Genomic DNA, 27,587 nt, shown 5'->3' with positions numbered 1-27,587 from the left:
GCCCCTGTCCGGGGAGGGTTGAAACAATGACTTCCTTCAGGACCAGGCCCCAGCAATCCAAATTTGCTAATCAGATCCCTGTTATTGGGGAAGAGGATTATTATGTCCTTTCTATCATTAGCAGCTAGCCAGGGACTGGACCTTATGGTAACTTGCTGTGAGAGTGGGGAATGGGTACCAGGGCAACCATGTGCAGAGAGCACAATTTACAGTCCTTTACTATAATTTATCAGCCTCATCCTCCTGCTCTTGCTTGGATGCTGTACGGTGCTTTTCTGGCCTCAAGAATTTCAAAACAGTTGTTTCAGAGAATTCCTTCCTGTTTAATGGTTGTTTTGGTGAGTCCGGAGCTCCCTACTCTGCCACTTTCCCTGGAAGTTTCAAATTTTTGGAACTTTCATGGCATTATTTATTTGATTATTCCTCTACTTCTTTCTCTCTTTCTTCTCCTTTTGGTACTCTCATAATGCACATATTGGTATCCTTGTGGTGTCCCACAAGTCTCTAAGACTCTTTTCACTTTTTTTTTTTTGGTCCTTTTTTTCTTTCTGCTCCTCAGCTTGAGTGATTTCAATTGTTTTGTCTTCAAGTTCATTGATTCTTTCTTCTACCATCTCCAATCACCTCTTGAAACTCTCGGAAATTTTTTTATTTGTTATTGTGGTCTTCAACTCTAGTATTTCTGTTTGGATCTTTTTTAAAGTTTTTCTTTATTGGGATTTTTATATTAGTCATTCATTGTTTTCCTGACATTCTTTAGTTCTTACTCTTTGTTTCCCTCAATTCCACAAGAATTTTGAGGATCATTTCTTTAAAATCTTTATCAAGTATGTCCAAAATCTGGTCTTCTCCACTGATGTTCTTGTATTTTTTTCTTGTTACTTTACGGGCCATCATTCCTGTTTCTTTGTCTTATAATCTTTTTTTGCTTATTGTACATTTTACTAGTTTAAAATGTTAACTCTGGGGAGCTCTGAGATGTAGCTCAAGTGGTTGAGCACATGCTTCACATGTATGAGGTTCTGGGTTTGATCCCCAGTACTTCCTAAACACAAATGAAAAAACCAACTCTCATTGCAGAGCAGATGTAGCTCAGTGGTTGAGCACCTGCTTCCCAAGTACCAGGTCCTGTGTTCAATTCCTGGTACCGCCTTAAAAAAATTAATTCTGCGATTTAGTCCCTAAGCTGTCTGTTCTTTAACTTTTATCCAGCAAGTGATATGATAGATTTCCTGTAGTGCCAGGAAGTAACAGAAACAAATAAAGCAATGCAGAAAACACCTTTCACAGTCTTTGCAAATTGTCTCAGCTTTGGCATGCTTTTCTTCAGAGTTTTGCCCTCCTATCAAGAGGAAAAGCCCAAGGCAAATGTGAAGTGCAGGGTTCTCTCTGTCTATTCTGGGCCTTCCTCCTGTCCTGGGCTTGTGCTTGCTCATTAGGAATTCCCATTTATAGGAATTTGAATGCCCCTTCTACTACCTATGAAATAGACCCCCCCACACACACCAGGTGCTCTTTTGTATGGCTTAAAGCAGGTAATTCAGGGCACTCCAACTTAAGTGTTTCTTACACTGCTTTAGCTATCCACAAGATGCTTCTGCCTGCAGGGCAAGTTCTGGAAGGGTGAATCCGAGCAGTTTCCTGGTTCAGTCTTTCAGACTACCACCCGATAGTTTGGTACACAGGTATGTTAGTGGAAAGCTATGGGTTCTGGCTTATATCACATAAAAGAAATTAAGGTTCTTGGCTTATATCACATAAAAGAAATTAAGGAATGCAATAGGGCAGACAAGGAAGTAAAGAGTTTATTAAGAAGCAAGGAAACGAGAAAAGTACATGGTCCATGTACCCAGAATGACCTGGGTATATCAAGACCTGTTAATTCTACTTCCTAAATATCTCAAGTCCATACACTTTTCTACATTGCTTTTCTGCCTTCATCTCTTGCCTGGATAAGTACGACCCCACAACAACCCACCCCAGCTATAGTTTTGTACTCCTCTAACTTAATCCTGAAGTTTCCATGTTTAAAAGTCTTTTGGGAATCAGCTGTGACTCAATCAGTTGGGCTCCCATCTATCATATGGGAGGCCCTGGGTTTGTGTCCCAGGGCCTCCTGGTGAAGGCGAGCTTGCCTGTGCACCATGGAGAGCTGACGGCCTGCATTGTGGAGAGCTCACCTTCAAGATGATGCAACAAAGGGAGACAAGCAGACACAGAAAAATGCACAGTGAATGGACACAGAGAAGAGACAGAAAAACAAGCTGCAGGGGTCGGGTGGGGTGGGGTAGGGATAAATAAATAAATCTTACAAAAACTTTCAATGGCTCTCCCTTTGAAATAAAATAAAAACTTAAAAAACAAAACAAAACATGGCCTACAATGTTCTGCATGATTTAGCCCCTGCTTTACCTCTCTAGCTCATCTATCACCACTGACCTCCAACCCTTACATGCACACATACACATACATGATTAAACAGGTTTTTTAGAAAATGCAGATCTCTGCATCAAATAATTTTGTTTTAAACTTTAATCCAGGAAGCATATTTGGCTCAATTGCTAGAACGCCTCCTACTGCATAGGAGGTCCAAGGTTCAAACCCAGGGCCTCCTGACCCATGTGGTGAGCTGGCCCACATGCAGTGCTGCTGCACACAAGGAGTGCCATGCCATGCAAGGGTGTCTCCCGCATAGGGGAGCCCCATGTGCAAGGGGTGCACACCGTATGGAGAGCCACCCCATGCCCAAAAAGTGCAGCCTGCCCAGGAGTGGCGCCACACACACGGAAAGCTGACCCAGCAAGATGATGCAACAACAACAAAAAACGAGACACAGAGTCCCACAGAAGAACACACAGTGAATGGACACAGAAAGCAGACAATGGGGGTGGGGGGGGAGAGAAATAAATAAAAAATAAATCTTAAAATAAACAAACAAAAAACTTTAATCCATCCAGATTTCTTCATAGATTTTTTTTTCCTAAGTGGGTATTCCTTTGTCTCAATGCCATTCATTATCCTTCCATTACAGTACTCTCTCCTATCTTTTTTTCATTTCCATCCTGGCTCTTCTTCCTCCGTTCTTTTTGATTTTTTTGTTTTTCCATTCTTGATTATTGGTATTTCCCTGGATTCTGCACTGAAACTTCTTTTCTTCTTACTCTCTGTACTCTTCCTGAGTAAGCCCCCCCACTATATAGCTTCATCTATATACTTAATCATAGTTTTATTTAAATAAATTTTAGATAAATTTTAGCCTGTCTCACATTTTATTACAATTTTGCTGCCAAGAGAAAGAGAATGGTTGGTATATTAGTCAGGGTCCTGTCAGGAAACAAAACCACATAAATTATGTGAACAGAGAGAAGTAATATAATGAAAGATTAATCATGTAGAAGCTGAAAAGGCAAACAGGGAGCCAGAGGTAGTAGCTTCAGGAAACAGCAACCATCTTTAGGGTTAGGAGACAAAAGGAAAACTTGGTATTTGAATTTAAAGATTTGGAGGAGCCTTCTGCCAAACCAGAGCTCCAATTCCACAGGATGGGGCAGCAGCCAGGTGGTGCAGGGGTCTCTGGCAAAGAGTAGGCAAAGGGGCAGCATTTTAGCTCTGAAAGTTGCAAACTGGAGCCAACTGCTACCACTGGAACCAACTGCTACTACCAGGCTAGATGGCTGTGGGAGTTAACATTTAAAGGAGCAGGTAGAAAATTGGAAGAAGTATATCTCTCTTCTTCTATCTGTCTTTTGGTCTCCTTAAAGCATTCCCTTTAGGAGGAACCTCGTAGAGCCAGCTCTAAAGGGAGAAATGCAGTTTGCAGATTTCCATCCCCAGCCTCACAAAGCACAGTATAGAAAAGTGCATTTGGAACTGAGAGACAGTAGTTTAATAACCAGTACAGGGAAACGGACTTTGGCCCAGTGGTTAGGGCGTCCGTCTACCATATGGGAGGTCCGCGGTTCAAACCCCGGGCCTCCTTGACCCGTGTGGAGCTGGCCATGCGCAGCGCTGATGCGCGCAAGGAGTGCCGTGCCACACAAGGGTGTCCCCTGCAAGGACTGCGCCCGTGAGGAAAGCCGCCCAGCGTGAAAAGAAAGAGCAGCCTGCCCAGGAATGGCGCCGCCCACACTTCCCGTGCCGCTGACGACAACAGAAGCGGACAAAGAAACAAGACGCAGCAAATAGACACCAAGAACAGACAACCAGGGGAGGGGGGGAAATTAAATAAATAAATAAATCTTTAAAAAAAAAAAAAATAACCAGTACAATCAACCCCTTTGGCTTTTAGCTTCCAGACACACTCTTCAACACAACATCAGAAATGACTCTATGTGTCCACTTAACAAGATGCAACTATCCTTCACACAAGTAAAGACACTTTCACCCTCTTCCCCCAAACAATAAAATACGAAATTTCAATAATTATCGCTCCATCTTGGGTTAGTTACAGTATCTATCTATGGGCAATGTTGAATACTTCTCAAATTCAATTATAGTCCCACCTGAATATGTTGAAACCTAAAGACTAAGTTGTAAAGTTAGCGATTTGTATTTTTTCTCTGAATTGTCTGTTCATAATTTTTGTCCACCAGCAATCCTCATATACAAGGGGAATCTGGAGAATAATTTCTTTTTATGTACACATATAATAAATAGGGGGAGTGGATGTAGCTCAGTGGTTGAGTGCCTGCTTCCCTTGTACGAGGTCCCAGGTTTAATCTCCTGTGCCTCCTAAAAACAAACAAACCACAAAAAATGAAACAAACAAACAAAAAACAGGAAGAAAACACTGATAATTGTTACTGTCCTTTCTGTAAATTTTTATAAGGCCAAGATATAACTGGTTTTCCCATATCCATTCTCCATTCATTATTTTGTTTACCTTCACCTAGAACATTTTTTTTTTTTGAGGGTTTTTACCCGATGGGTTGAAACAATCCTTAATTCCTGAATACTTCTCAGCATCCTGCCCTCTTCTGGATGTTTTAATTTTCTATTTATCTTTTCTAATAGACATGGAAGTTCAGAATCTCCCAGAGAATCTCCTGAGTTCTAGATATATCCTACCTGTCCCCATTGTGTAACAGAAACCCATTTTCCTGTTGGTAATCAGGATCAATCACCTCAGCCAGTGAGTAACCCTTTCTTGACTGTCCATGTGGAACCCAAAATGGCCAGGTGGCATCTTAACATCCAATATAGTCTAACTATTGTTCCATCTCATGGAAGAAGCATTTCTACATTGGGAACTAAGACCTCCAAACCAACAGAACTCAAAGTTGCATAGATGAGATGTGAAAATTCTGGAAGTGAGCTATTAGATGTAATAATGAGAAGAGCCACTTACATTTCCAAACCTTGATTTGTGGACTCATGTATTCTGGCTGTGGAAGAAACTGCACCATATATTAGTGAATATACTGAATTTTATAAGACAGAATCTCATTCTTTCAGGGTGTTATTTCCCAGCTGATGCTGAAACATAGCCTTTAGCAAGCTATTCCACCATTCCATGATGCCATATGCTTGTGGGTAACAGAGTAAGACCAATAACCAATGAATTCCACAGTCATGATTCCATTGCCACCATTCTTTTCACAGCGAAGTGTATGTCGTTTAGAATTAACATTGCATGAAATACCATTATATTATATAAACATTTAAGTTCATGTACAGTGATGCTAGCACAAGCACCATATAAGCAGGGAAGACAAATCCATGTCCATAATATATGTTTATTCCAGTAAAGAACAAATTGCTATAACCTCTATGATGGAAGGGATGCAGTGCAATCAATTGCCACCAACTGGTTCACTGTTCACCCCTCACCCTCACCCCAAGAATGTCATACTGACGGGTCATACTGAGTCTTTATTATTGACATGTTAGGCACTCAGCAGTACTCTTAGCCAGGTCAGACTTATTGGGGGAAGTCTGTGTTGTTGAGTATATGCATAGTCTTTATCCCTGCAACAGGACTGCTTTATACTTGGGTTCATTGAGAAATACTGTTGGGTCTGGGGCAAGATGAGTGATATCCATGCTACATTTGTCACTTTGTTCACCTATTGAAAGTCTCCCCTGTAGTGGATTCCTTTGGAAAGCATTTTCCTAGGACAGAAATATCATTACACTCTGCCCATTCAGGAAGTCCACTGTCATAACTCTTCCCTAGACCTCCTTTCTACTGATTTTCCAATGCCATTCTTTTCAAGCCCCTGACTGTACAATGAATCCATTAGCAATTGCCCTTAAATCAGTGTAGAACATTTCTTGTGGTCATTTCTCTGTCCAGATAAAGCAGACAAACAAATTAATTTCTTGAAGATCTGTCCACTGGCTGGATTTTGTCTCACACTGTTTTGGGTTTTTTTGTTTCATTTTTTTTTTTTTGTAGTACCAAGGGCTGGGGATTGAACCCATATGTGGGACCTCATATGTGGGAAGCCGGTGCTCAACCACCAAGCTTCTGAGTAGTTGTTTTTTTTCCATTTGTTTACTTGTTCTTGTTGTTATTAGGAGGCACTGGGAACTGAACCCAGGTCCTCCCATGTGGGAAGCTGGCATTCAACCATTTGAGCCACATCTGCTCTCCTTGTGTTGTCTTTCAAGGATACTCCTGATGGGGATTATAAAGATGCAGCCGTCTCTTCTGGTTGGTGTCAATATATGCAGAACTTTCATAAATTGGGCATAATTTCCTTTTGACCTCCATGAACTGGTCAAACAGAATTCCTCATGATGCCATGACTTTGTTGTACCTATTAAGATAATAATATTGGCATTTTCCTTGATTTTGTTAATAGGGTGAATTACATTGCTTGATTTATTTTTTCTGCCTTTTTAAAAAAGTTTTTTTAAAGGTCTTTATAGAGCAATATCCAGGCTCCAGATTCAGCTGTAAAGGAAACTCTTTTATGCAGTAGGAACTGGCTGGGTATGGCAGATGGCTCTGACTTCCTACCCTTCTGCTCTGAGATGGCAGTGGTGGGTAGGATCTCATCTTTGGGTTCCACGATGCTCTCATGGTCAGGCAGGGCCTTTTTAGGGCCAGTCTTACCACTTGGGTCCCAGGGCAGGATGATCTTCATTTTGATGCCCCGCACACTAAACAGCACATGGTGCACAGCAGTATCAACATAGTAGTTAACAGGGTCCCCCCTGTGGATCATTAGGCTGTCCACAAACTTCTTGGATTTACCCCTCTGTCCTCAGAGTTTCCCCAACACCATGACCTTGTCGCATCGGCTCCACATCTCCAAGATGAACCACAGCACACCATAGCAAGCCCTCTGCACAGCAAGCCCTCCTAGGAGTTTGTAATGCAGAGACTCTGTCTGGGCAATAGCACATAGAACTCTTGTGTACACACCTTTTCAGCATAAAGCTCTATGCTCCCCTCAGGGAAGCCAACCTCTTCTGAACTACAGTGGTCAATTCCCCGATCCTCTGGTCTTTCTCACCAAGAACATTCTGCATTCCAGTGTCTAGAATAGTGATTTCTGTCCTGGTTGGTGTAACTCAAGCCTCACCTCCAGAGTAGCCATCTTCAGCTAACTTCTGAGTGAAAAGCTCATTCAGTTCAGCTTTGAAAGCCATTAGCAACAGACTTCCTCCTCTTGGATATTTGCACCACCATCTTACCACCTCACACAGCCTAAAGGAAAAAGCTGGTTGATTTTTTTAAAACATAATTTTTTATTGAGTATGTCATTCATACATTAGTATGCATAAACAATAAGTATACAGTAAAGATTATGGACTTACAAAATAAACATACATAACATCACACAGGGTTCTCATGCATCACCCTTCCACCAACACTTTGCATTGTTGTGAAACTTGTTGCAAACTCTGCAAGAGCATCATCAAAATATTACTACTAACTATAGTCCTTATCTTACAGTTGGTATATTTTTACCCCAACCCACGCTTTTTAAAAAAAATATATTTTTATTATGGAGGTTGTGAATTTGCAAAACAATCATACACATGTGTAGAATTCCCATACAACACTCCTTCACCAACACATCATACTGTGGTAGAACATTTGTTACAGATTATGAGATAATATCATCAGCCTATTACTAGAAACCATGGTCCATAGTGTACATTTGGCACACTTTTTTCATACACTTCCATTATCAGCACAGTACATCTTTGGCATCAGTGTAAGAATATTATAGTTTTACTGTTAACCACAGCCTATAGGTTACACTAATTGTAGTTTTCCCATACTTCTCCACATTCCCACCACTCTGCAAGTGTTGTACATCTGCTCTAGCTCACAGAAGGACACTCTTGCATTTGTATCCTCAACCACAATTCTCATCCTCCTCTGGGTTCACTGTCTTATCCAGTCCCTAGATTATTCTTTAACTGTCTTTCAATTGACATTTACTTCCCCAGACTACCCTTTTCAGCCACAATCCCATTTGTAAACCAGTTGCTACTCACTATAATGTGTTACATCAATTCTATACATTTCCACACCCTTACAGTCAAGTTAATTAAAATTTCTACATATATTAAGCACGAGTAGTTCTTCTCAACCCTCCTCTTATCTCCTAATAACCTATACTCTAGGTTTTTGCTCCATATGTTTATTCTTTTTTTTTTTAAGATTTCTTTTTTATTTATTTCTCTCTCCTCCCCACCCCCTCCCCCCATTGTCTGCTCTCTGTGTCCATTCACTGTGTGTTTTTCTGTGCTCACCTGCATTCTTGTCAGCAGCACCAGGAACCTGTGTCTCTTTTTGTTGTGTCATCTTGCTATGTCAGCTGTCCGTGTGCACAGTGCCACTCTTGGGCAGGCTGTGCTTTTTTCACATGGGGTGGTTCTTCCTGCAGGGTGCACTCCTTGCACATGGAGCTCCCCTACATGGGCACACCCTGTGTGGCATGGCACTCCTTGTGCTCATCAGCACTGCGTGTGGGCAAGCTCACCACATGGGTCAGGAGGCCCTGGGTTTGAACCCTGGACCTCCCATGTGGTAGGTGGACACTCTATTAATTGAGTCAAATCTGCTTCCCCATACGTTTATTCTTCATATTTAGTTCATATTAAGGACAATATTTGTTCTTTTGTGTCTGGCTTACTTCACTTAGTATAATGTGTTCAAGATTCATCCATGTTATCCTACAATGTGTCCCAATTTCATTTCTTACTTCAGTGTAGCATTCCATCATAGGTATATACCACATTTTGTTTATCCTATTCATTGGTTGATGGATACTTGGGTTGTTTCCATCTTTTGGCAATTGTGAATAATGCCTCTATGAACATTGGTGTGCAGATGTCTGTTTGTGCCATAGTTTTTAGTTCTTCTGGATATATTCCTAGTAGATGAATGGCTGGATCATATGGCAGTTCTATATTTAGCTTCCTGAGGAACTGCCACACTGTTCCTCAGGAACAGTTCCTGAGGCTGCACCATTTTACTATCCCACCAACAATGAAGGAGTATTCCTATTTCTCCACATCCTATCCAGCACTTACTGTTGTCTTTTTTAAAAATAATGGCCATTCTATGCAGTGTTAGAGATCTCATCGCTGTTTTGATTTGCATTTTCCTAAAAGCTAGTGATTTGGAACATTTTTTTCATATACTTTTTGGTCATTTGTATTTCTTCTTTGGAGAAATGTCTATTTAAATCTTTTGCCCATTTTTTAATTGGATTGCTTGCTCTTTTACTGTTGAGTTATATGATCTCTTTATATAGAATGGAAATCAGACCCTTTTCAGATATGTGGTTTTCAAATATTTTCTTCCATTGAGTGGGCTGCTTTTTCACCTTCTTGATGAAGTCCTTTGAATCACAGAAGTGTTTAAGTTTGAGGAGGTCCCATTTATCCATATTTTCTTTTGTTGCTCATCCTTTTCGGTGTAGGGTTTAAGAATCCACCACCTACCACCAGGTCTTGAAGATGCTTCCCTACATTTTCTTCTAGGAGCTTCATGGTACTTGTTTTTATTGAGTTCATTTTTGTATAAGGTGTGAGATAGGGGTCTTCCTTCTTTCTTTTGGCTATGGATTTCCAGTTCTCCTAGCACCATTTGTTGAATAGACGGTTTTGTCCCTGCTGGGTGGGTTTGACAGGCTTGTCAAAATCACTTGGCTATAGATGTGAGGGTCTGTTTTTGAACCATCAATTCAGTTCTATTGGTCTATATGTCTATCTTTATGCCAATACCATGCTGTTTTTACCACTGTCACTAGGCAATATGATTTAGAGTCTGGAAGTGAGAGTCTTCCAACTTTACTTTTCTTTTTAAGATGTTTCTGACTACTTGGGGCCTCTTATCCTTCAGATAAATATAATAATTGTGTTTTCCATTTGTTTAAAAAAACGCTGGTGGAAATTTTATTGGGATTGCATTGAATCCATATATCAATTTGGGTAGAATCGACATCTTAATTATATTAGTCTTCCAATCCATGAACCTGGAATGTTCTTCCAATTATTTATGTTTTTAAAATTTTCTTTTAGCAATGCATTATAGTTTTCTGAATATAAATCCTTTACATACTTTGTTAAGTTTATTCCTAGATATTTGATTCTTTTAATTGCTATTGTAAATGGAATTTGTTCCCTGACTTCCTCCTCAGATTGCACACTACTAGTGTATAGAAACACCACTGATTTTTGTGTGTTGGTCTTGTATCCTGACTGTTTACTGAAATCATTTATTAGCTCTAGCAGCTTTGGTGTAGATTTTTCAGGACTTTCTAGATATAGGATCATATCATCTGTGAATAGTGAAAGTTTTACTTCTTCCTTTCTGATTTGGATGCTTTTTATTTCTTTTTCTTGCCTGATTACTCTAGCTAGAACTTCTAGCACTGTATTGAACAACAGTGGTAACAAGGGCATTCTTGTCTTGCCCCTGATCTCAATGGGAAAGCATTCAGTCTTTCACCATTGAGTACAATGTTAGCTGTGCATTTTTCATATGTGACCTTTATCATGTTTAGAAAGTTTCCTTCAATTGCTATCTTTTGTGGTATTTTTATCAAGAAAGGATGCTATATTTTGTCAAATACCTTTTCTGTGTCAATTGATAAGATCATGTGATTTTTCTTCTTTGATTTATTAATGTGGTATATTTTGCTGATTGATTCTCTTGTGTTGAACCACCCTTGCATGCCTGGTTTAAAACCCACTTGATCATGATGAATAATTCTTTTAAGGTGTTGTTCGATTTGATTAGCAATTATTTTATTGAAGAATTTTGCATCTTTATTCATTAGAGAAATGAGTCTAATTTTTTTTTCATAATATCTTTATCTGGCTTTGGTATTAGGGTGATATTGGCTTTATAGAATGAGTTTGATATCATTCCTTCTTGTTCAATTTGTTGGAAGAGCTTGAGTAAGGTTAGATTAAATCTTCTTTGAATACTTGGTAGAACTCACCTGTGAAACCATCTAGTCTTGGGGCTTTTCATTTTGGGGAGCAGTTTGATGACTGTTTCAATCTCTTGACTTGTGATCAGTTTGTTGAGGTCTTCTATTTCTTCTAGGGTCACTGTAGGTTGTATGTTCCTAGCAATTTTTCGATTTTGTCTATATAGTCTAGCTTTTTGGGCATAAAGTTGTTCATAGTATCATCTTATGATCTTTCTTATTTCTGTGGGGTCAGTAGTAATGTTGCCATTTTCATATTTTATTTCATTTGTTTACATTTTCTTTTTTTCTTAGTCAGTCTAGCTAAGGGTTTGTCGATTTTGCTAATCTTCTTGAAGAACCAACTTTTGGTTTTGTTCATTCTATCTATTGTTTTTTTGTTCCCAATTTCATTTATTTCTGCTCTGATCTTTGATATTTCATTTCCTCTACTTGCTTTGGGATTAGTTTGCTGTTATTTTTCTAGTTCCTCCTGCTATGTAGGTAGGTCATTGATTTTAGCTCTTTCTTCTTTTTTAATGTAAGCATTGAGGGTTCTAAATTTTCCTCTCAACACTGCCTTTGCTGCATCCCATAGATTCTTATATGTTGTATTCTCATTGTCATTTATCTCAAGATATTTATTGATTTCTCTTGAAATTTCTTCTTTGACTCAATGATTATTTAAAAGTGTATTGTTTAATCTCCATTTATGTGTGAATGTTCCCTTTTTCTGCAGGTTGTTGATTTCCAACTTTATTCCATTATGATCAGAGAAAGCACTTTGTATAATTTAGATTTTGTTGAATTTATTGAGATCTGCTTTGTGACCCAACATGTGGTCTACCCTGGAGAAAGACCCATGAGCCCTTGAGGAGAATGTATGTCCTGCTGTTTTGGGGTGCAGTGTTCTGTATATGTCTGTTAGTTTTAGTCCATTTATTGTATTATTCAACCTCTCTCTTTCTTTATTGATCCTCTGCCCAGATGTTCTATCCAATCCTGAGAGTGGTGTATTGAAGTCTCCAACTATTATTATAGAGATGTCTATTTCTCCCTTCAGTTTTGCCAGTGTTTGCTTCATGTATCCTGGGGCATCCTGCTTAGGTGCATATACAGTTATGATTGTTATTTCTTCCTGGCGAATCATCCCTTTTATTAATAAGTAATGTCCTTCCTTGTCTCTAATAACAGTTTTGTTTTTAAAGTCTATATCATCTGATATAAGTATAGCTATCTCAGCTTTTTATTTTGGTTACTGCATGCATGGAATATCTTTTTCCCACCTTTCACTTTCAATCTATTGGTATCCTTGGGTCTAAGGTGGGTCTTTTACAGACAGCCATATAGATGGCTCATATTTTCTTATCCATTCTGCCAGTTTGTGTCATTTGATTGGGGAGTTTAGTCCGTTAACATTCAATATTATTACTGTAAAGGCAGGTATTTCATCCATTTTGATCTTTGTGATTTATCTGTTATTTTATTTTTGACACTTTTAGTTACTGTAACTGATATAGTCATCATTTCTAGACTCTCTTCCAAACCTCTCTCTTCTGTCTTTTCTTAAAGGCTGTAATAGTCCCTTTAGTATTTCCTGCAAACCTGGTCTTTTTTGCTATAAACTCTCTCAGTTTCTGTTTATCTGTGAATATTCTAATTTCACCCTCATTTTTGAAAGATAATCTTGCTGGATATAAAATTCTTCACTAGTAGTTTTTCTCTCATACCACTTCCTTCTTGCCTCCATGGTTTCTGATGAGAAATTGGCATTTAATCTTATTGGGTATCCCTTATATGTTATGCATTGCTTTTCTCTTGCTGCTCTAAGAATTCTCTTTGTCTCTGGCATTTTACATTCTGATTAGTATATGTCTCAGAATTGGTTTATTCAGATTTATTTGGATGGGAGTACATTGTCCTGCTTGGACACAGATAGCTAAGTCCTTCAATAGGGTTGAGAAGTTTTCCACCATTATTTCTTCAAATATTCCTTCTGCACCATTTCCCTTTTCCTTCTGGTACACCTATGACACATATATTTGCTCATCTCTTGCTGTCATTTAGTTCCCTGAGACCATGTTCAATTTTTCCCATTATTTTCCATGTTCATTTTTAGAAGCCAAATCTTCAAGCTCACCAATCCTTTCTTATGCTTCCTCAAATCCACTGTTATATGTCTCCAGTGTATTTATTTTATTTTATTTTTTTAAAGATTTATTTATTTATTTATCTCCCCCTTGCGACTTGTTTTTTACTGTCTGTTCTCTGTGTCCATTTGCTGTGCATTTTTTTTTTTTCCTTTGTCTGCTTGTCTCCCTTTGCCGGGTCATCTTGCTGCATCAGCCCTCCGTGATGCATGGGCTGTCAGCTCTCCACAGCTTGCGGGCAAGCCTGCCTTCACAAGGAGGCCTGGGATGCGAACCCAGGGCCTCCCATATGGTAAATGGGAGCCCAGCTGATTGAGGCACAGCTACTTCCCATCCAGTGTATTTTTTTAAAAGATTTATTTATTTCTGTCTCCCACCCCCGCCACCATTGTCTGCTCTCTTGTGTCCATTCACCATGTGTTGTTCTGTGTCCACTTGCATTCTCGGTGGCACCAGCAATCTGTCTTTTTTGTTGTGTCACCTTGCTGCATCAGCTCTCTGTGTGTGCAGTGCCACTCCTGGGCAGGCTGTGCTTTTTTCAAGTGGGGCAGCTCTCCTTGCAGGGCACACTCCTTGTGCTTGGGGATCCCCTATGCAGGGGACTCTCCTGTGTGGCATGGCACTCCTTTCACGCAGCAGCCCTGCATGTGGGCCAGCTCACCACATGGGCCTGGAGGCCCTGGGTTTGAACCCTGGACCTCCTATATGGTAGGTGGATGCTCTATCAGTTGAGCCTCATCCACTTTCCCCCAGTGTATTTTTAATTTCATTTATTGCACCTTTTGTTCCCATAATGTCTGCTATTTTTCTATATATGCTTTCAAACTCATTGTGCTCCCCCAGTGTCGTCTTAATATCCTTAATCTCTTTAACCATCGCATTGAATTTATTAAGGAGTTTGGTTTTGAACATCTATGATTAGTTGTCTCAACTCCCTTATGTCATCTGCAGGCTTATCCTGTTCCTTTAATTGGGCCGTATCTTCCTGTTACTTGACATGAATTGTAATTTTTTGTTAAATCTGGCTTGCTAGATTTATTTATTCTGGGTGCAGTTTCTCTCTTAAGTTTAGGGCTTTTTTGTCTTTTCTTCCTTGCTTGTTGTGTAATAGAAGTTGAGGATGTACTTGGTGCTATAAGCTATGGAGGCTGAAGCTGTCCACATTGCCCCAGGAATTGATGCAGCTTCTCCCACCTTTCTCCTCTGTCAGGGGTAGGGATAGAGCTGCAGCTGTGTATAATAATCCAAGTTGGGCAGGACAAAACTGTCTGCAGTTGCCTGGACAGACTGATGAAGCTTCACACCTCTTCCTCCCCTACCTTGGGCAGGGATGGGGCTATATCTGTGGGCAGCAATCTATGCCATGTGGGTCAAAAATGACCACAGTTGCCCAGGTAAACTGATGTAGCACACATCCCCTCCCTGCTGGGGGTGGGAATGGACCCTCTGGAGTACCCAACAATCTAATCCATGTGGGCCGAATATGCCTGCAGTTACCCTGAGAGCCTGAGGAAGTACTGTCCCTTCTGCCCTTTAAGGGGTGAGAATGGAACCACCAATGCCCAACAGTTCAGTCCCAGTAGGCTGCAAGTACCCACCATTACCTGGAGAGGTTGAAGAAGCACCAGCCCCCTCCTATACTAATGAATGATGGGGGTGGTTCTACGGGTGCCCAACAGTTCAGTCCCTTTAGGCAGAGAATACCTTATGTTGTCCGGAGAGGCTGAGGAAACACCAGCCCCCTCCTATCTTATTAGGGCATGGGGTTGGATCCACAGGTACCCAGCAGTTCAGTCCCTGTAGGCTGAAAGTACCCACCATTGTCCAGAGAGGCTGTGGAGACACCAGACCCCTCCTATCCTAGTGGGGGTGGGGGTGAACCCATAGGCATCCAACAGTTCAGTCTGTGCAGGCTGAGAGTGTCTGCTCTTGCCTGGAAAGGCATGGAAAGAATAGCCCTGTCCTTCCTATTGGGGGATGAGTTTAGATCCACAAGTACCCACCAGTCCAGGTTGTGTGGACTGAAAGCACCTGCAGTTACCCAGAGAGGCTGGGCAAACACTGTCCATCTCTTGGCCTATTGGGGATGGGGATGGAGCCACAGGTACCCAACAGTCAGGTTTTTGTAGGCCAAAAGCACCTGCATTTGCCTTGAGTGGCTGAGGGAACATCAGCCCCCTACTATCCTATGAGGGGACAGAGGTGGAGATGGACTTGACAGCAATCAACAAGCCAGTGTGTATGGGCTGAAAATGCCTGCCATTACCTGGAGAGGCCGAGGATACTCAGCTGCTCTCCTATCCTCTTGGGGTGCAGGGATGCAGCCATAGGTGACCAACTATTCAGCCTTTGTTGACAGAGAGCACCTGCAGTTGCCTGGAGAGCCTGGTGCAGGTCCTGCCAGCTTCCTCTCTGCTGGAGGTAGGCCTGGAGCCTAGGCTAGGGCTGCAGGCTGATCTTGATGGAAAGAAGTCAGTCCCTAACTTCACTGGATTTTCAGTCAGCCAGGCTTCCCCTCATGTCAGGCACAGAGTCAAAATGGCAGCTATCGGACTCTCTCCAACTTAGACAGGCTCAAACCCTAGCTGTTTTTTAGGATTGTACTTTAGCCAGCCTAGTCCACTAATCAGTAGCTGAGGTCAGATGGACAGTCTCCTCCTTTCATTCTTTCAAGGATGTTGCACGATACTCTTCTGGTCTCCTGGGGCCCCCTAAAAGTGCTTTAGATAGCTCTGGGAGATTATTAATTGCCTTGTGGCACAAGCTGACTCCAGGAGCTCCTTACTCTGCCTCCACCTTGGCTTTCCCAAAGCTGGTTGAATTTTTTTTTAACCTCTCCCCCCTTGTGGCTTCTTACATGCTGTCTGCTCTCTCTGTCCATTTGCTGCACGCTCTTCTGCATTTTTTGCTTGTCTCCCTTTTTGTTTTGTTGTGTCACCTTGCTGAGTCGGCTTCCCAGGGCACTTGCAGGCCGGGCGGCACTCCATGGCACCTGGGCCGGCAGCTCTCCGCATATGCAGGTGAGCCTGCCTTCACAAGGAGGCCCTGGGATGCGAACCCAGGGCCTCCCGTATGGTAGATGGGAGCCCAACTGATTGTGCCACAGCCACTTTCCAAAGCTGGTTTATTTTTAAATGCTAAACCAACTTTCAATTCCTGGGATATTTATGTCTTCTCTCTTTTTTCTTCATAAATCTGGCTAGAGGCCTATGGATTTTATTCATCTGTTCAAAGAACTTGCTTTCACACCTATTGATTATTTCTATTTTTTTTCCATTTTATATTTTATTTCTTTCTGCTCTTTACTATTTCATTTTTTTCTACTTACCTTGGATTTAATTTGCTCCTGTTCTTCTAATTCCATAGTGTATAAACCTAGATAATTGATTTTAGATCTTTCTTCTTTTCTAGTATAATACTTAAAGTTATAAATTTTAACTTAATCTGTATCCCAAATTTTGCTTAATCTGTATCCCAAAATCATTGATATATTGTATTTTCACTATTATCTATTTTAAAATATCTTTTATTTTCTTCTGTAATTTTTTTTGACTTGTGGGTAATTTTAAATTATGTTGATTGATGTATCAGATTCTTATTGTTATTTATTTCTAACGTAATTTCATTGTCAGGAAAATATTCTTTTAAAATTTCAATATTTAAAAATGTATTAGAAAGAGCTGAGAATGGGCTTCAAAAAAAATCAAAACAAATTTTATTACAACGACATATATAATACTTATATAGGGTATTAAGTGGGTTGGGGGGGAAATACACAAATTATAAGATGTAGAGTATAGTTAGTAGTAATGTTTTGATGATGCTCTTTCATAGTTTGTAACAACCGTTTCTCAACAATGCAATTGTTGGCGGTCAAATGATGTATGGGAGCCTTGCATGATGATATTTCTTTTGTAAATTCATAACCTTTGCTATATACTTACTGTTTATGTATGTTCATGTATGAATTATAAACTTCAATGAAGTTTTATTTAAATAAAAAAACTTACCTGTACTTCTATGGCCCAGCATATAGTAGATCTGGGTGGCCATACCATGTGCACTTGAAGGGTGATTATTCTGCAGTTGCTGGGAATAGTGTTATATAAATATCAATTAGGACAAAAGGAGTTGATTATGTTTACTTCTTATATGCTTTTGCTGATTTTCTACCAGTTCGAATAACAATTGCCTAGAGAGATATTAAACTCTCTAAATATGATTGTGGAATTGTTCATTTCTCCCTTTAACTCTGTCAGTTTTTGCTTCATATATATGTTATTAAGCATATATACATTTATGATTGTTATGCCTTCCTGATGCATTCACCCTTTTACTATTATAAAATGTCCCTTTTTTATCCCCTGTATTAGTCAGCCAAAGGGGTGCTGATGCAAAATACCAGAAGCCTGTTGACTTTTATAAATGGTATTTATTTGGGGTAGGAGCTTACACATACCAGGCCATGAAACATAAGTTACTTCCTTCACCAAAGTCTATTTTCACGTGTTGCAGCAAGATGGTTGCCAATGTCTGTGAGGTTTCAGGCTTCCTGGATTCCTCCCTTCCAAGGTCTTCCTGCTTTCTGGGCTCAGGGTTCCTCTCTTCCCAGGGCTTGCTTCTCTTTCCTCTGGAGTTTACTTCCCAGGGCTCCAGCTTACGGCTTCAGCATCAAACTCCAACATCAAAAACCCTCAACTCTGTCCTTTGCCATGCCTTTTATCTGTGAGTCCCCACCCACCAAGGGGTGGGGATTCAATGCCCTAATGACATGGCCCAATCAAAGTACTAATCATAACTTAATCACACCCAGGTACAGACCAGATTACAAACATAGTCCAATATCTGTTTTTGGAATTCATAACCATATCAAACTGCTACATTCCCTGTAGTATTTTTTATCTTGCAACCTTTTTTTTATCTAATATTTTTTTAAAAAAGAAGAAAATCTAATATTAATGTAGCCACTCTGCCTCCTTATGCATACTCTTTGCAAGGTAAATATTTTTCCATACACTTACTTTCAACCTACCTGTGCTTTATTTTATTTTTTTAAAAGATTGATTGATTGATTGATTGATTTCTCTCCACTTCCCCACCCCACCCCCAATTGTCTGCTCTCTGTGTCCATTCGCTGTGTGTTCTTTCATGTCCACTTGTATTCTTGTCAGTGGTGTTGGAAACTGAGGCACAGTGGTCTCACAAGGAGAGATGTGCTGTTTCCATGGCTACGCTTGCAACCTAAGGAATGCAGTAATTAAGAGTGCCCGACAAATAGGAGGAAGCTGTTAAAGGCTGAAAGAAAAGATGAGCACATACCTTTTGTTGTAAATAGGACACTTAGGACTTTGTACCTTAAGATTTTTTGGATTCCTTAGACTATGAGTAATGCTGATAGTTAACTGCAAGTTGCTGCTTGTTCTCACTTAGACTGGGGTATATATAGAGCCCCTTGTAAATAATAAAGAAATCTGATGAGTCTCTACGTGCAGACTCCCTGATCCCAGCTCCCTCTTTCTTTCACTTTCTTTCATTCTCCTTTTTCTCTTTCTTTCATTCCCGATACCCTTTGGGCCCAAATCTCCAACACAGCAGCACCTGGAATCTGTGTCTCTTTTCGTTGCATTATCTTGCTGCATCAGCTCTCTGTGTGTGCAGCGCCATTCCTGGGCAGACTGCACTTTTTTTGTGCTGGGCAGCTCTCCTTACAGGGTGCACTCCTTGTGCATTTGGTTCCTCTATATGGGGGACATCCCTGTGTGGCACAGCACTCCTTGCACACATCAGCACTGTGCATGGGTCAGCTCATCACACGGGTCAGGAGGCCCTGGGTTTGAACCTTGGACCTCCCATGTGGTAGGCGGACGCCCTATCCATTGGGCCAAATCCACTTCCCTGTGCTTTATATTTAAAGTACATGCCTTATAGATAGCAAATAGTAGCATTTGCTTCTTTGGGAAAAATCCATTTTGCCAATCTCCTGCTAGTTGAAGCATTTAGTTCATTAACATTTTTTAAATTAAATTTTTGTTCTGTTTTCTTTTGATATTTATTTCAGCCCATTAATATCTAATGCAATTATTGATATGGTTTGATTTAGGGCTTTCATTTAATTCTTAAATTTTCTATCTGTCCCCTCTAATTGTTCTTCTTTTATATCTCTTTTCTTGACTTCTTTCAAATTATTTAAATATTGAATTGATCTATCAACCTTTTAGCTATACCTGTTTGAATACATTTTTAGTATGACTCCAGGTATTGCACTGCATACTGTTAACTTTTCACAGTCTACTTATAGTTACTATTAAATCATTTGATATAGAATGTAGGAAACTTGAAAGTCTGCAAGTGAATTTACCATTTCCCATCCTTTATTCCATAATTGTCATATGAATTTTACCTACATATGTGTTAAACTCTATAAAGGAATTTTTGCTTTTTTAAAAAAATAAGTGTTTTTTAAAATTTTATAATTAAAAACATCTTATGTATTTACCCAAATTGTTACCATTTAGGATGCTCTTCTTTCCTTCCTGAGAATCTAATTTTCAACCTTGAATCATGTCCTTTTAGCCCAAAGAACTTTAGTACAGGCACACCTCCAAGATAATGCTGGTTTGATTTATTTGGTTTCCCATTCCCTATAAAAGTTATATTTACACTACATTGTGGACTACTAAATGTGCAGTAGTATGTCTAAAAAATGTACACACTTTAATTAAAATAGGACACAGACATGAAGTGAGTATATGTTGTTGGAAAAATGGTGCTGACTGACTTACTCAATGCAGGGTTACCACAAGCCTTCAATTGGTAAAAAATTCAGTATAGGCACACCTCACAGGTATTATGGGTTCAGGTCCAGACTACCTCAATAAAGAGACTATTGCAATAAAGTGTCACATAAATTTTTTGGTTTCCCAGGGCATGTAAAAGTCATGTTTATACTATACTATCGTCTATTCAAGTGTGCAATAGCATTATGTTGGGAAAAATAATGTACGTACCTTAACTGAAAAATACTTTATTGCTAAAAAATGCTAACCATCATCTCCACTTTTAGTAAGTCATAATATTTTTGATGGTGGCAGGTCTTGATTTGATGTTGATAGTGCTGATTGATCACGGTGGTGGTTGCTGAAGGTTAGGGTGGCTGTGGCAATTTCTTAAAATAAAATAACGATGAAGCTTGCTACATTGACTTCCTATCATGAAAGATTTCCCTGTAACATGCAATGCTGTTTTATAGCATTTTACTCAGTGTAGAACTTCTTTAAAAATTGGAGTCAATCCTTTTAAACCCTGCCACTGTTTTATCAACTAAGTCTGTGTAACATTCTAAATCCTTTTTTTTTTTTGTAATTTCAACGATGTTCACAGCATCTTCACCAGGAATAGATTCCATCTCAATAAACCACTTTCTTTGCTCATCCGTAAGAAGCAACTCCTCATCCAGTAAAGTTTTATCATGAGATTGCAGCAATTCAGACATATCTTCAGGCACCACTTCTAATTTCTCACTCTCTTGCTATTTCTACCACATCTGCAGTTACTTCCTCCATTGAAGCCTTGAAACCCTCAAAGTCATCCATGAGGGCTGTAATCAACTTTTTCCAAACTCCTGTTAATGTTGACATTTTGATCTCCTCCCAGGAATCATGAATATTCTTAAAAGCATCTAGAATGAAGCAAGGCCCAGGAAGAAGAGAAGCTCTGAGCCCAGGAAAAGAAACCTGAGGAATGAGGGAATCCAGGAAGCTTGAACCCTCACAGATGTCAGCAGACATCTTGCTCCAACACGTGGAAATAGACTTTGGTAAGGGAAGTAACTTATGCTTTATGGCCTGGTATCTGTAAGTTCCTATCCCAAATAAATACCCTTTATAAAAACCAACTGATTTCTGGTATTGTGCATCAGCACCCCTTTGGCTGACTAAAATAGAATTTGGTACCGAAGAGTAGGGAAGTGCTTTAGCAATTACCAAAATGCTGGAATGATTTTATAAATGAGTAAGGGGTATTTTTTGGAGGAATTGTCAGATGTGTGATGGAAAAGGCCTAGATTGCTTTGAAGAGACTGTTGATAGCAATATGGATGCTAAAGAGACTTTTTATGATGCTTAGAAGTAAATGATGAAACTATTATTGGAAACAGGAGGAAAGGCAATCCACGTTTTAAAACTGCAAAGAACTTAGCAAGATTAACTCCTGGTGTTTTATGGAAGGCAGAATCTGAAAATGGCAAGACTGGGCATTTAGTTGAAGAAATTTCCAAAGTAAACCTGGAGAATGCGGCTTGGCTTCTGTTTGCAGCTTATAGCAAAATGCTAGTTAAAAGAGATATATTGAGGACTGAACTGTCAGGCACAAAGTAAACAGAAACTAGTTCTGGAAATTCCAAGCCTCTGGAGATCAACTCCCAGAAGAAAGTGCCCCACTGGAGGACTTAACTAAACTTGGCACTTGTAAATCAGGATTAAAGATGCAGTTATCTTGGAAAGACCTGTGGAAAGTCTTACTGTCTGATGGCTTGGATCCCTGCTTCTTGCATGCTAAACCAACAAGGTTTTTGAGAGAACTGTATGAACAAAACCCTGTCAGGTAGGACTAAAAGGGACATGGAAAGGATAGATTGATGGAGAAACAGCTTTAAGAGGAAAACCAAGGAAGCTGAGATCTGGAATTAAGACATCATCTTAGGCCAAGAGAGGAGCCCCACCTGTGTGTACAGAGAGGGTGAGTTTGCCCTAGGAGTTGAAGAGGTTGGATGCTCTTGCCCGATGTTCTGGCAGAGTTTTGCTGCCCCAGGGTACAGAGAGGGTGGAGCACATTCCCCAAGGATTAGGGTGGTAAAGGTCAGCACCCCACAGGTCTGAAAAGGGATGGACCTGTCCCCAAAGGTTGTGGAAGGCCAGGTGGTCAACTCGTTGCTCCAAGAGCATTGAGCCTCTATGCCAAAGGGTTAGGGGGAATGTTGTCTTCATGTCACTGTACTAGGGGGGTTAAGACTCTAACCCATAGATTGGGTAAGGTGTGGCAATCACCTCAACACTCTTGGAAGGAGAGGTCTGGAGCTTGGTCAACACCCAGATGCTTGATGAGGGTGGAACCAAGAAAATGGCTGTTGGGCAAGTCAATGGAAAGGGTGGGTCCTCATATGGCCCCAAGGAGAACTGTCATTCTTAAGAATGACTCCCAGACTTTGAAATAAAACACAGGATTCCCTGCAGGTCTACTGTACTGTAGAGAAACTGTGACTCATGTTTTCCTCCCAATTTGTCCTTTTTTTTTTTTTTTTTAAATTTTTATTTTCTTTTTTGGAAAGGATGATCTTGAGCCTGTAGGGAGCAAGCAGGCTCCAGACTTCTCCAACTCCACCTCTTTTTTGCCTCCAATTCCTGTATGTCCAAAGGCAGGAAACCACCAACACACCTTTGTAGAAGGGTCTCAATTTCTCCTTATTGTAATGAAAATGTTTATCCTTTGTCCATTTGTGTATTGGAAGTAGATTAATTGTTTTGTTAGTTTCAGAGATCTAGAACAGACAGGACTTTGCCCCAAGACCAACTGTATTTCTTTAAATTGATTGTGATGTGATTTAGTACTTGCACTGTAGCTGATTTAAGTTTTGTTTTTGTTTTTGTTTTTGTTTTTTTTTTAAATATTGTAATGTCTTTTTGGAATTCAGAGGGTGGAGTGTAGCAGTTTGATATAATTGATGAATTCTAAAAGGAAATACTGGATTATGTTTGTAAACTGATCTTTTCCTCTGGGCATAGTAGATTATCTTGGACTCAGAGGTTTACTTAATTAAGTAATCAGGTAAATCTCTTGTGCCAGTAAGCACAAGACATGGCAAAGGACAGAGTTAGAGGGTTTTTGATGTTGGATTTTTGATGTTGGAGTTTGATGCTGAAGCCTTAAGCCTTAAGCTGGAGCTCTGGGAAGTAAGCTCACAAGGAAACAGAAGCAAGCCCCAGGAAGAGAGAAACCCTGAACCCAGGAAAAAGAATCCTGAGGAAGGGAGGAACACAGGAAACCTGAACCTCACAGATGTCACAGCCATCTTGCTCCAACACAAGGAAATAGACTTTGGTAAGGGAAGTTACTTATGCTTTATGGCCTGGTATCTATAACCTCCTATCCCAAATAAATAACCTTTATATAAACCAACCAATTTCTGGTATTTTGCATCAGCACCCCTTTGGCTGACTAATACAAATGGTGACTCCTTTCCAGAAGGTTTTCAATTTACTTTCCCCAGATCTATCAGAGGAATCTGATGCTTTAGCCTTACAAAATATGTTTCTTTAATAATGAAACTTGAAACCTGACGTTACCCCCCGATCAATGGGCTACAAAATGGATGTTGTGTTAGCAGGCATGAAAACAACATTCATCTCATTATACATCTCTATCAGAGCTCTTGAGTGACCAGGTGTTTGTTAGTGAACAATAATATTTTGAAAGGAATCCTTTTTTCTGAATAGTAGATCTCAACAGGCATAAAATATTCTGTAAACCATATTGTAAACAGATGTGCTCTCATTCAGACTTTGTTGTTCCATTTGTAGAGCACAAGCAGTGTAGATTCAGCATAATTCTTAAGGGCTCTAGGATTTTCGGGATAGCCAATGAGCATTGGCTTCAACTTAAAGTCCCCAGCTGCATTCGTCCCTAACAGGAGAGTCAGTCTGTCCTGTGAAGCTTTCAAGCCAGATGGCATTTTCTTTCCATAGAAGGCTGTTTTTCTACATTGAAAATATGATGTTTAGTATAGCCACCTTCATCAATTATCTTCCTACATCTTCTAGATAACTTACTGCAGCTTCTACATCAGCTCTGGCTGTTTCATCTTGAACTTTTATGTTATGGAGATGGCATCTTTCCTTAAACCTCATGAACAAAGCTCTGCTACCTTCAAATTTTTTTTCTGCAGCTTCATCACCTCTCTCAGCCTGCACAGAATTGAAGAAAGTTAGGGTCCTGCTTTGGATTAAGCTTTGGCTTAGGAAATGTTGTGGGTTGTTTTTTTATTTTTCATTTAAAAATTTTTATTTAAATATATCATTCATTCTTGTCAGCGGCACCAGGAATCTGTGCCTCTTTTTGTTGTATCATCTCATTGTGTTAGCTCTCTGTGTGTGCAGCGCCACTCTGGGTGGGCTGCACTTTTTTTCATGTGGGGTGGCTCTCCTTGCAGGGCACACTCCTTACAAGGGGGTACCCCCATGCAGGAGGCATCCCTGTGTAGCACGGCACTTCTTGCACGTGGCAGCACTGCACGTGGGCCAGCTCACCACACAGGCCAGAAGGCCCTGGGTACTGTACCCTGCACCTGCTGTATGGTAGGCGGATGCTCTATCAGTTGAGCCACATCCACTTCCCTGAAGTATATCATTCATACATGAACATATATTAACAATAAGTGTATAATAAAAGATGTGAACTTACAAAACAAACACACATAACATCATACAGAGCTCCCAAACCTCACTCCACCACCAATACCTTGTATGAAACATTTTTTACAAATTATGAAAGAATGTCATCAAAGTACTACTACTAACTATAGTCCATATCTTCCATTTGCTGTATTTCCCCCTAACCCTCCCTATTATTTTTGTTGTTGTTGTTCATAAAGCATAAATTTATCTAATGTATACAATCAATGGCACTTGGTATAACCACAGAGTTGTGTATTCATCACTTCAATTAATATTAGAGCATTTCATTACTGAAAAAAAAAAAGAAAAAAAATGACAAAAAACAAACCACTATCATACCCATGTTAGTGCTACTAATTATAAATCCTATGGTGTTTTCACCATTTCTATTTTATCTCCATTTACAAACAAATTTTTATCATTTCTGCACAGATTAAAGTTCATCTTTCCATTCTCTAACCTCCTTCTAGTCTCTGGTGAATTATATTCTAGCTATTAGCTCCATGAGTTTGCTCATTATATTTAGTTCATAATAGCAAAACCATACAGTACTTGTCCTTTTCAGCATAGTGTCCTTCAGTTTTATCCATGTTGTCATATGCCTCACGACATCATTTCTTTTTTTTTAATCCTGCCCTCCCCCCACCATATGGCTCCCTAATCTGTTTGCTCATTGTCTGTTTGGTTTTTTTGTTTTTGTTTTTTATTTATTGTCTGTTTGTTTATCTCTTTAGGAGGCACTGGACACTGAATTCGGGACCCCTCATTTAGGAGGTGGGTGCCCAATTGCTTGAACCACATCTGCTCCCTTCTCCTTTGTTGTTTTGTTTTGCTTGTTGTCTGCTCATTGTTTTTGCTCTTTGTCTGCTTGTTGTTTTGCTTTATCTTTTTTAAGAGGCATAATCAAACCAAACCCAGGATCTCCCACATGGGAGGCAGGGACCCAACCACTTGAGCCACACCCACTCTCTGCTCATTTTTTAAAGATTTATTTATTTCTCCCCACCCACTCGTTGTTTGCACTTGCTGTATCTGTTCATCTTCCTTGTTTCTTTAGGAGGCACCAAGAGCCAAACCTGGGACCTCCGATGTGAGAGGGAGGTGCCTAATTGCTTAAGCCACCTCCGCTCCCTGCTTTGTTTTGTCTCTCATTGTGTTTTCCTCCCCATATCTTTTGTTGTGTCATCTTGTTGCATCAGCTCACTGCACCTGCCTGTCATGCCAGCTCACTGTCTTCTTTAGGAGGCACTGGGAACCAAACCAGGGACCTCCCATATGCTCAGCAGGAGCTCAATTGTGTGAGCCACATCTGCTTCCCTCCTGTTTTTTTTTTCTCATTGTCTGCTTGTTGTCTGCTCATTGTTTTGTTTTGTCTTCTTTAGGAGGCATTAGGAACTGAACCTAGGACCTCCTATGTGGGAAGTGGGTGCCCAACAGCATGAACCACATCCACTCTGACTTCTTTCTCTTATGGTTGAATAATATTCCATTGTATGTATATACCACAGTTTGTTTATCTGATCATCAGTTGATGGACCCTGTGGTTGTTTCCATATTTTGGCAGTTGTGAATAATGCCACTATGCACATTGGTATGCAGATGTCTGTTCATGTACCTGCACTCAGATCTTCTGGGTATATACCTAGTAGTAGTATTGCCAGGTGACATGGTAATCTACATCTAACTTCCTTAGGAACCGCCAAAGAGACTTCCACAGTGGCTATACCATTTTACATTCCCACCAATAGTGAGTAAGTGTTCCTATCTCTCCACATCCTCTCCAACACTTGTAACTTTCTGATTTTTAATAGTGGCCATTCTAGTAGGTATGCAATGATCTCATTGTAGCTTTGATATACATTTCTCTAATAGCCAGTGATGTTGGACATTTTTTCATGTATTTTTTCACCATCTATTTTCTTCTTTAGAAAAATGTCTATTCAGGTCTTTTGTCCATTTTTAAAATTGGGTCATTTGTCTTTTTATTGTTGAGTTGTTGCATGTCTTTATGTTTTTAAAAGATTTATTTATTTCACCCCACCCCTACCTCCTTGTTGTCTGCTCTCTATGTCCATTCGCTGTGCATTCTTTTGTGTCTGCTTGTCTTTTCTTTTGGCAGCACCAGGAACTGATCCTGGGACCTTCTGGAGTGGGAGAAGGGTGCTCAATCTCTTGCACCACCTCAGTTCCCTGGTCTGCTGCATCTCTTATTGTCTCTCCTCTGTGTCTCTTTTTGTTGCATCATCTTGCTTCACCAGCTCTCTGCTCAGGCCAGCTTTCTGCATGGGCCAGTCCTCCTGTGCAGACCAGCACTCCACTTGGATGAGCTTGCCGCGTGGGCCAGCACTCCATGTGGGCCAGTTCTCTGCTCAGGCAAGCTCGCCTTCACCAGGAGGCCCTGGGAGTTGAACCCTGGGCCTCCTATATGGTAGATGGGAGCCCAATCGCTTGAGCCCTATCTGCTTCCCTGCATCTCTTTATATATCATTGATATTAGACCCTTGTCAGATGTGTGATTTCCAAATATTTTCTCCCATTTAATAGGCTGCCTTTTTACCCTCTTCACAAAGCCCTTTGAGGTGCAGAAGTGTTTAATTTTGAGG

General features: G+C 40.2%; 1 non-coding gene and 1 pseudogene across 1 annotated transcript; both read right to left on the bottom strand.

Moving 5' to 3' along the window:
- Positions 1 to 6,915: 6,915 nt before the first annotated feature.
- Positions 6,916 to 7,639, bottom strand: LOC101441597 (small ribosomal subunit protein uS3-like; annotated as a pseudogene).
- Positions 7,640 to 22,850: 15,211 nt separating this feature from the next.
- Positions 22,851 to 22,982, bottom strand: LOC111760205 (small nucleolar RNA SNORA38). The gene has a single exon (XR_002793963.1). It is a non-coding gene; the product is annotated as a small nucleolar RNA SNORA38 (small nucleolar RNA).
- Positions 22,983 to 27,587: the final 4,605 nt, after the last annotated feature.

This window comes from Dasypus novemcinctus, chromosome 3, assembly GCF_030445035.2.
Source record: "Dasypus novemcinctus isolate mDasNov1 chromosome 3, mDasNov1.1.hap2, whole genome shotgun sequence".
NCBI classification, from domain to species: Eukaryota; Metazoa; Chordata; class Mammalia; order Cingulata; family Dasypodidae; genus Dasypus; species Dasypus novemcinctus.
Note: the sequence above shows the minus strand (reverse complement) of the source record. Positions and strands in the feature narration are given on the sequence as shown.